Source organism: Schistocerca serialis, chromosome 4 (genome assembly GCF_023864345.2).
Source record: "Schistocerca serialis cubense isolate TAMUIC-IGC-003099 chromosome 4, iqSchSeri2.2, whole genome shotgun sequence".
Taxonomy (NCBI): Eukaryota; Metazoa; Arthropoda; class Insecta; order Orthoptera; family Acrididae; genus Schistocerca; species Schistocerca serialis.
This window is the reverse complement of record NC_064641.1, coordinates 640312600-640323466: the sequence shown is the minus strand read 5'-3', so window position 1 is coordinate 640323466 and position 10867 is coordinate 640312600.

The following is a 10867-nucleotide window of genomic DNA, read 5'->3' as shown; positions in this document are numbered from 1 at the left end:
ATAAATTGACAAGTCTTAGTTTAGCAGAGGGGTTTGAAGAAAGTAATTTATTTCATTTACGGGATGCAGTAAGAGAGCGCGAGGCGCGTGAATTTAACAATAATCGACATTGGGACTGGGACAGACGCGGTAGGTCTTTGTCGCCACGAGGCGCAAACATTGACTATAAACACTTCTTAACTGTTCGGAAGATTAAGATATTTCGCAATTCTAAGAATGACATACATCCATGTGCATGGTTAGATCAATTTATGTACGCACTTCCGCCAAATTTGCCACAAAGTCACAAACTGGAAATTATGTGCGGCTATTAATGTCCTCAGGGGATTCACTACTCTAAGTGAATATGTGCCGTAGCGATCATAGGGCACCGAGCTGTAGTGGTGCTATTTCTCTTTTAGTTTTCTGTACCGCTGCCTACTCTTTCACTATTCTTTGCATCTGTCAAACCAACTCTTCGACTATCAATCTATCTAGAGAGTAAGTAAACATTAACCGGATATGACTATGTTACCAAAAAGTGACTTCGGAAATTACCGTTTGGACTTACTGTATCTTCATCAGCATTCATTCGTAGCTTAAATGAAATTTTACCTGTTTATCTTCGTGACAATATTACTTCATATGTTGACGACATTCTTATTGCTAAACATTCTTGGAGTGTGCACAACAAAATTTTGGATTCATTATTACGTATTTTTGCACGAGTTGGCACTACAGTGAACTTGGAAAAATCTGAATTTGGTCGTTCACAGGTGAAATTTCTCGGTCACATTATTTCTACAGAAGGTATTCTTCCTGATCCAGAAAAACTTGACGCTATTCGTAATTATGCTGTTCCTACCACAAAACGTGATGTTCGTAGTTTCCTTGGTGTCTGTAATTTTCTTCGACGCTTTGTTAAATTGGACGATTTGGCCACACCTCGTTTATGTGAACTATCCGGAAAGAAATCTAATTGGTGTTGGGATGAGGAAGCTCAGTCACAATTTGAACAGCTTCGTGATGCTTTAGTTGCTGCTCCACTTCTTTCACATCCGGATCTATCTAAAGATTTTTGTTTGGCAACGGACTCATCATACAAGGGCTTAGGTGCACATTTATTTCAAGAGATAGAAGAAAACGGCGTTGTAGTACAGAAGACTATTGCATTTGGAAGTCGTGTTCTCTCTAAATCAGAAAAGAATTATTCGATTACGGAACTTGAAGCTTTGGCTGTTGTTTGGGCTTTTACAAAATTTCGGACATTTTTGTTTGGCAGACATACTAAGGTTTACACCGATCATCGAGCTCTGGAATTTCTTATGTCAACAAAATTAACTCACGGCAGATTGTCACGATGGGCGTTGTACCTACAGGAGTTTGATTTTCGTATTGTTTACATACAGGTTTCTTCAAATATTGTTGCTGATGCTTTATCACGTGCACCTATGGGTTTGAAACAAAGTGCTGAAGGGGACTGCAAAGAAAACAATTATTGTTTGATGTATATTCAAGGTGTTGCGTTTGAGAACTCTATTTCGTCTTCGCTCCAGGACATCGCTAAGGAGCAAAATAAGGATCCAATCTGGAAGGACATTAAGGAGAAGTGGAGGAGAAAGGAAAGCGTAGCGATTAGACAGCATTATTTAGTTCGCAATGACATTCTTTTTAAACGAAAATCGGTCGACAACTCTGTTTGGTTAGTTTGTATTCCTGATGAGTGGGTCAATAAATTGATTTGGTATACGCATTTCAGTTATGCACACTTTGGTCCCAGAAAATGCTTTCATAAATTACGAGAAAATTGCTATTTCAGTAATATGGTAAAACGTATTCGATCTGTTCTTGCCAAATGCAAATTAGGTCAAAAGGCTAAGCCGCCAACAGTTTCTCACAGAGCACCGTTGTTTCCTATCATTCCAGCGAAATTAAAGGAGATGGCTGCAGTCGATTTGTTCGGTCCAGTGGTTCGTTCTACTAATGGTTTTGCGTACATTTTCGTAGCAGTGGAGTTGACGTCAAAATATGTATGTTTTACACCTTTACGCAAAGCAACAGCTCGTTCAGTATCTAATGCTTTCATCAAACATTTTCTTAAAGAAGTTGGTCATGTTGATAAGGTTATATCAGATAATGGATCACAGTTTCGTTCTAAAATTTGGCTTCGTACTCTACAGCGTCGTAAAATTAAACCAATTTTCATTTCACTTTTTCACCCTCAATCTAACGCTTCAGAGAGATGGATGAAGGAAATCAATAAATTGTGTCGTCTTTATTGTCATCAGAATCACAGAACGTGGGATCAGTTTCTTCATATTTTTCAAAACATTCTGAATGAACTCCCTAATGACTCAACCTGTTTACCGCCTATATTGACATTAAAAAATAAAGCACCGACAAATCGCATTTCTGAAATCGTTCCTTTTCCGCCTTCACGGAAACTGCGGCATTCTGAAGTTGTCAACCTGGCTCTACGAAATATTGCATCTGCGGCTGCTAGAAGAGAGAGATCAGCTAAGCGTCCTGGTCGTTCAAAAATCTTGTCAGTTGGTCAGAAGGTGTTAATTAAGTCCCACCGTTCGTCTCACAAAGGAAAAGGCTTGTGTCGCAAATTTTTTCTGCTTTATAACGGTCCATATAGAATTCGTGAAATTATACATGATAACACTGTCGAAGTAGAAACTCTTAAATCACGACGCTCTAAAGGAATACATCATATATCTGACGTAAAAATTTTTGTGGAATGACATACTTTAGAGAACTAACAGCTACATGTAAACATGCGGAGAGTACAAGGATACCGCGCTGTGTTTTGGCGGCGGCACATACTCAAAGCAACAGTCAAGTCTGCGCGCCGCACAAGGCAGTCGTTGACCGCGAACAATTGCTTCCTACGTCACGCGCCTACAGCTGATCGAGCGCTCAGTGCGAATGCACTGACAGCCGTAAGCAAATACACAGTTTAATTTCTCCGATTAAATTCAGTATAAAGCTATAGTGACTTGATGAATTATGTTATTAACATTCAGTATTTTTCAGGATACGGTTCTATAAAATATTTAAGAACTTCAGGTAAACTCTGTGTGTCTCCGACGTTAAGAGGACTTGCTATCGAGAAATTTTCAGGAAGAATGTAATTTCGAAGAAGAAACTAATAAACTAAAAAGGGTAACTATTAATTGAGTTCATTTTTGAGGTAACATATTTCCACTTAGGTACGTACTTTAGACGTAATTTGCTGCTCGCGATTACGTGATTCATACTTTGTGCTAATTTCATGTTCTATGAATTTACTTGTGAAGCGACGTGCTTGCGTACATTTTCTGATTTTTGTCAATGTTTTATTAATGAACAGGATTGTTATTTGTATATATTATGCATCGCTTGGCTGCTATGCTTTTTCACTGATGTCATATTTTTTTTTAATTATGTGCCTGCTGTGCTTATTTATTTAAATTATAGTTGTCACCTGATTTATTGTGCTGATGTGGTTAGGTATGTAAGTTATACTTTGTGATTTATCTGCTTGCGCCTTCATGTTTACTTATTAGGATGACATATGAACATTTCCCCCCCATGAACCATGGACCTTGCCGTTGGTGGGGAGGCTTGCGTGCCTCAGCGATACAGATAGCCGTACCGTAGGTGTAACCACAACGGAGGGGTATCTGTTGAGAGGCCAGACAAACGTGTGGTTCCTGAAGAGGGGCAGCAGCCTTTTCAGTAGTTGAAAGGGCAACAGTCTGGATGATTGACTGATCTGGCCTTGTAACAATAACCAAAACGGCCTTGCAGTGCTGGTACTGCGAACGGCTGAAAGCAAGGGGAAACTACAGCCGTAATTTTTCCCGAGGGCATGCAGCTTTACTGTATGATTACATGATGATGGCGTCCTCTTGGGTAAAATATTCCGGAGGTAAAATAGTCCCCCATTCGGATCTCCGGGCGGGGACTACTCAAGAGGATGTCGTTATCAGGAGAAAGAAAACTGGCGTTCTACGGATCGGAGCGTGGAATGTCAGATCCCTTAATCGGGCAGGTAGGTTAGAAAATTTAAAAAGGGAAATGGATAGGTTGAAGTTAGATATAGTGGGAATTAGTGAAGTTCGGTGGCAGGAGGAACAAGACTTCTGGTCAGGTGACTACAGGGTTATAAACACAAAATCAAATAGGGGTAATGCAGGAGTAGGTTTAATAATGAATAGGAAAATAGGAATGCGGATAAGCTACTACAAACAGCATAGTGAACGCATTATTGTGGCCAAGATAGATACGAAGCCCACGCCTACTACAGTAGCACAAGTTTATATGCCAACTAGTTCTGCAGATGACGAAGAAATTGAAGAAATGTATGATGAAATAAAAGAAATTATTCAGATTGTGAAGGGAGACGAAAATTTAATAGTCATGGGTGACTGGAATTCGAGTGTAGGAAAAGGGAGAGAAGGAAACATAGTAGGTGAATATGGATTGTGGGACAGAAATGAAAGAGGAAGCCGCCTGGTCGAATTTTGCACATAACTAACACTTGGTTTAAGAATCATGAAAGAAGGTTGTATACATGGAAGAACCCTGGAGATACTAAAAGGTATCAGATAGATTATATAATGGTAAGACAGAGATTTAGGAACCAGGTTTTAAATTGTAAGACATTTCCAGGGGCAGATGTGGACTCTGACCACAATCTATTGGTTATGACCTGTAGATTAAAACTGAAGAAACTGCAAAAAGGTGGGAATTTAAGCAGATGGGACCTGGATAAACTAAAAGAACCAGAGGTTGTACAGAGATTCAGGGAGAGCATAAGGGAGCAATTGACAGGAATGGGGGAGATAAATACAGTAGAAGAAGAATGGGTAGCTTTGAGGGATGAAGTAGTGAAGGCAGCAGAGGATCAAGTAGGTAAAAGGACGAGGGCTAGTAGAAATCCTTGGGTAACAGAAGAAATATTGAATTTAATTGATGAAAGGAGAAAATATAAAAATGCAGTAAGTGAAACAGGCAAAAAGGAATACAAACGTCTCAAAAATGAGATCGACAGGAAGTGCAAAATGGCTAAGCAGGGATGCTAGAGGACAAATGTAAGGATGTAGAGGCCTATCTCACTAGGGGTAAGATAGATACCGCCTACAGGAAAATTAAAGAGACCTTTGGAGATAAGAGAACGACTTGTATGAATATCAAGAGCTCAGATGGTAACCGAGTTCTAAGCAAAGAAGGGAAAGCAGAAAGGTGGAAGGAGTATATAGAGGGTCTATACAAGGGCGATGTACTTGAGGACAATATTATGGAAATGGAAGAGGATGTAGATGAAGATGAAATGGGAGATATGATACTGCGTGAAGAGTTTGACAGAGCACTGAAAGACCTGAGTCGAAACAAGGCCCCCGGAGTAGACAATATTCCATTGGAACTACTGACAGCCGTGGGAGAGCCAGTCCTGACAAAACTCTACCATCTGGTGAGCAAGATGTATGAAACAGGCGAAATACCCTCAGACTTCAAGAAGAATATAATAATTCCAATCCCAAAGAAAGCAGGTGTTGACAGATGTGAAAATTACCGAACTATCAGCTTAATAAGGCACAGCTGCAAAATACTAACACGAATTCTTTACAGACGAATGGAAAAACTAGTAGAAGCCAACCTCGGGGAAGATCAGTTTGGATTCCGTAGAAACACTGGAACACGTGAGGCGATACTGACCTTACTACTTATCGTAGAAGAAAGATTAAGGAAAGGCAAACCTACGTTTCTAGCATTTGTAGACTTAGAGAAAGTTTTGACAATGTTGACTGGAATACTCTCTTTCAAATTCTAAAGGTGGCAGGGGTAAAATACAGGGAGCGAAAGGCTATTTACAATTTGTACAGAAACCAGATGGCAGTTATAAGAGTCGAGGGACATGAAAGGGAAGCAGTGGTTGGGAAGGGAGTAAGACAGGGTTGTAGCCTCTCCCCGATGTTGTTCAATCTGTATATTGAGCAAGCAGTAAAGGAAACAAAAGAAAAATTCGGAGTAGGTATTAAAATTCATGGAGAAGAAATAAAAACTTTGAGGTTCGCCGATGACATTGTAATTCTGTCAGAGACAGCAAAGGACTTGGAAGAGCAGTTGAATGGAATGGACAGTGTCTTGAAAGGAGGATATAATATGAACATCAACAAAAGCAAAACAAGGATAATGGAATGTAGTCTAATTAAGTCGGGTGATGCTGAGGGAATTAGATTAGGAAATGAGGCACTTAAAGTAGTAAAGGAGTTTTGCTATTTGGGGAGCAAAATAACTGATGATGGTCGAAGTAGAGAGGATCTAAAATGTAGACTGGCAATGGCAAGGAAAGCGTTTCTGAAGAAGAGAAATTTGTTAACATCCAGTATAGATTTAAGTGTCAGGAAGTCATTTCTGAAAGTATTCGTATGGAGTGTAGCCATGTATGGAAGTGAAACATGGACGATAAATAGTTTGGACAAGAAGAGAATAGAAGCTTTCGAAATGTGGTGCTACAGAAGAATGCTGAAGATTAGATGGGTAGATCACATAACTAATGAGGAAGTATTGAATAGGATTGGGGAGAAGAGAAGTTTGTGGCACAACTTGACCAGAAGAAGGGATCGGTTGGTAGGACATGTTCTGAGGCATCAAGGGATCACCAATTTAGTATAGGAGGGCAGCGTGGAGGGTAAAAATCGTAGAGGGAGACAAAGAGATGAATACACTTAGCAGATTCAGAAGGATGTAGGTTGCAGTAGGTACTGGGAGATGAAAAAGCTTGCACAGGATAGAGTAGCATGGAGAGCTGCATCAAACCAGTCTCAGGACTGAAGACCACAACAACAACAATGAACATTTATTTGCTTATGCTGATATGATGCTAATGACCTGTTTGCTGCTATGCGTATGGATTGCATATTTATACATTTCTGTTTGTTGTCATAACAACTCTTTAATTTGGTGTATAGAAATGCTGATATACTGTGTATGAACATAGAGTTTAGGTCACACTATTGTATTAATTATATATTGTTTGCTTGGCAGAGCCTCGTTGTAAGAATTTTGTTGCATACGCTTGTTGACATTCTGTTCTCTACTGGTATATTTACTCGCTATTGCTTGTTTTGCTTACGCTAAGTGCCTTATATTTTTAAGATAAAAAAATGAACTGCTATAATTCGACGAACGACATTAGTACAAGAAACTTCATAGAAGTCACATGAGCTGGAGGTTTTATGGAAGCTGTATAACTTTATGCTAATAGGAAGGAAGCTAACGACATGACATACCATTACTAGGTTTAGACCATTAACAGTTATTACACTGCATTTTTCGTGAGCAATTGAAATAGGAAGTGACACTTGATACAAGGAATACTCCACATGTTTGCTTCTGCCATAATTCTTGAAGTGGTGTACACACTGTGAAATATTGTGATCATTCACATTCCGTAATCGTACTTAATTACTGAGAATTATTCGAACTAAGTCTGTTAGAGGTCATGTATGCATTTCTTTGTTTATAATTCATAATGAGTAGAAGATTGGGCTCAGATGGATTACACAGAGGTTGTGTGTTGACAATGTGTCTTCGGATTGTATGGGATGATGAGGTTTGCATTAGGATTTTATCTGTACTTGTTCGAGGAGACTGACTAGAGGAAAGAGTTGTGTTGGAAGTGAGATGATATTGGCAATAAGGTTCATATTTATCGACGTATTAAAGAGGTATTATTGAGGTATAGAGATTATATGAAGTTGATGATTATTGGAGTTTTTGTGGACAAGAGGTAAGGTAAATGATATTGATGATAAGAGTTATATGTATCGACGTAAGAAGTATTAGTGAAGTATTGAGATTATGTGATGCTGATGATTATTGGAGTTTTGGTGTATAAGAGGTAAAGTAAGTGAGGAGCATTTTTTTTTGTTGGTCTTAATGGAACAAGGAGGATGAAGATAGCAGACTAGAACACTAAAGTAGAAGGAAGATAGTCTATACACACAGTTTGTTAAATCACTAAGCAGTATATACTTTTTTTTTGAAGAGAGGAAGTATTTGCATATCTTGGCTCCCTGACAGTTGTTCAACAACAGTACATTTGATCTGGCTTGGCAAACATTGGTCTTGACATGATGACTATGACGTGGACCTAACTATTATTGACTGTTGTACATTGCTGCCACTATTACTTGATACACATGATGAACATCAGATTTTGACAGAATTACATTTACACAGTTAACACCATTCAATTACACAGTAGTACTTAATGTGGATGAAAGATGAATGAGTGTGTTTTGTGCTTTTTCCTTTCCTAATCCTACCCACCTATCTCGTGAATATTATTTTATTTGTTTGTAGTGGCTTGCACTGACCCATAAATATTATAGGTTTACTGATATTTGAGTATTTGTAATAGTTAATATGACAATTATCTGATATCATTTGTGTGTTTATTAGAATTTGTATGTTTAGTGTAAGAGCATTGTAAAAGCATTTGTATGTGTTTTCAAACTATTGTTCATGCCTGAACTGTCAGATTAGTGAAGGTGAATATTATGGACTGTTACCTGCACTTTTCAACGTAATGTGTGACACTTAGGAATGATTAATTTCTGCTGATGAACTGAGTAATCAGTGATAGTGAATATTATGGACTGTTACTTGTACCTTTTGTACATGATTGGTGCCACTAGGACATGTTTAATTTCTGCTGATGAACTGTGTGATCAGTGATAGTGAATATCACGGACTGCTCTCTGCACCTGCTCAACATTACTGGGTGCACAGATGGAGCTACTTCTATGGAAATGATGTCACTTGTTGCTGTCTGCACCTACTCAACATTGCTGGGTGCAACTGATGGACTGTTTCTACTGACATGAAGTCACTTGTTGGTGTCTGCACCTGCTCAACATTGCTGGGTGCAACTGATGAACTGCTTCTACTGAACTGATGTGACTTGTTGCTGTGTGTACCTCTGCAACTTTACTGGGTGCCACAGATGGAACTGCTTCTACTGAAATGATGTCATTTGTCGGTGTCTGCACCTGCTCTCAACATTGCTGGGTGCAACTGATGGACTGCTTCTACTGAAATGATGGTCACTTGTTGGTGTCTGCACCTGCTCTCAATGTTGCTGGGTGCAACTGATGGACTGTTTCTACTGAAATGAAGTCACTTGTTGCTGTCTGCACCTGCTCAACATTGCTGGGTGCAACTGATGGACTGCTTCTGCTGAAACGATGTCACTTGTTGGTGTTTGCACCTGTTGACCATTGCTGGGCTGGAATTATCAACTATTTGTTTTTTTTTTTTTTGAACAATTAAAAGTATTTTATGTGAACATTTGTATAAACTGATTTTTTGTGTATTGTGCAAACTATTATGTAAAGCCACATGTATGAAAAGAAGTTGTATTGCTTACTGTATTTTATATATTAGGTTATTGAAAGGTCAGTGCAAAGCCAAAATTTTAACTGGTTATGTGATATTTAGGAATTAATATTATCTTTTATTTTTGTCTGTATTTTTCTGGACGAATTTGGTGGTATTTTCACCACCAATGCTGGCAAAAATACCATCAAATTCTGGCCTGTGGAGGAGGGGCATATGAAAGGTGGCTACACTGAGCCACTGCGCCAGAGATTGCGCCAAAGAGTACTATTAAGCCGCCTCCACAGTGCGTGTTTAGAGCTCGTAGTCAGTCAGTCAGTGCTTGTTGAGAGCTCGTAGTAGTCAGTGCGTGGGGAGAGCTCGTAGAAGACAGTTCGTGCCGAGATGTGCTAGTGGGCACTGCTTGTCGTGAAGTCGGAGTGAGATGTAATAGTGGAGAGTGTTGTTCCATGTTTTATGCAGTTATTTGATGGGAGAGATAGCAGATGTTATTCTAATGGAAATACTGTAACGATCAGAGTGCTTTTCGTCAATATATATGAAGGTAAAATATTGCGTGTTTTTTCATTAATTCCATGTTTTAAAAAATGCGTCATTACAGGTTCAGTCAACAAAGCATCTGGCGTGTGTTCTTGTATTAGAGTTTAATTCTGCTTTCCTTACGCAATTGTAGTATTTGTAATTTTCTTTTCTCACGTCAGTATAATTTGTATTTAAAAATTCTTGTCTTATTGGAGAAGAACCGTGCCAGATGTGTACGTTGAGTCACACTTCCACATACAGAACAGTTATACTTGTGCTTTGGTTTCGTTGGTTTTATAGTTGCTGGGGACTTAATTAATTATTTGTGTTAACGAAAATTTCATTCCATTCTTTGTTGTTGTTCTATGCAGTCAGATAGCGTAACAATAATAGTCAGGGCCAACCGTTTACGAGACAGCGTAAACGGACATAACAGCTACTAAAAATATTTTCAATCATATTTAATTGAGCCCCCATGCAAAGTTCATTTTATGGTGTTTCTTAAATAAATGCAACATAATGGCACCCTGTGCAAAAAATATTTGCAAATGAAACTTCTTCCCGCTTCATTACACAAACCATAGACTGCAATATTGCATTTTCAGAATCCGACGGCGCTGGTACGGCTCTGGAATGGGACATAAACCTACGTATCACCACATAACTGGTAAAAAGAAGTCCAACGCAGTGGCTCACTAAGTCAGTGCAAGGACAGACTGGCTTAATTCTCGCAAAACTCGGGTGGGAAAGCGCTGCGAACTATACTGTACGCCCCTTACACCACCATCTAGGTATTCACTGGCTAAACTGAGACATTGCTGGAGGTTTAGTAAGAGTGGAGGGTTCTTGCAAACCTATGCATGGAACGGTAATTCTCTAGACTGGCTGCTGTTAATCTCTGACTAATGGAAATGGATGAATCAACACCATCGGCTGTTCTGACATCGTTGAGCAGGAGTACAGATTGCAG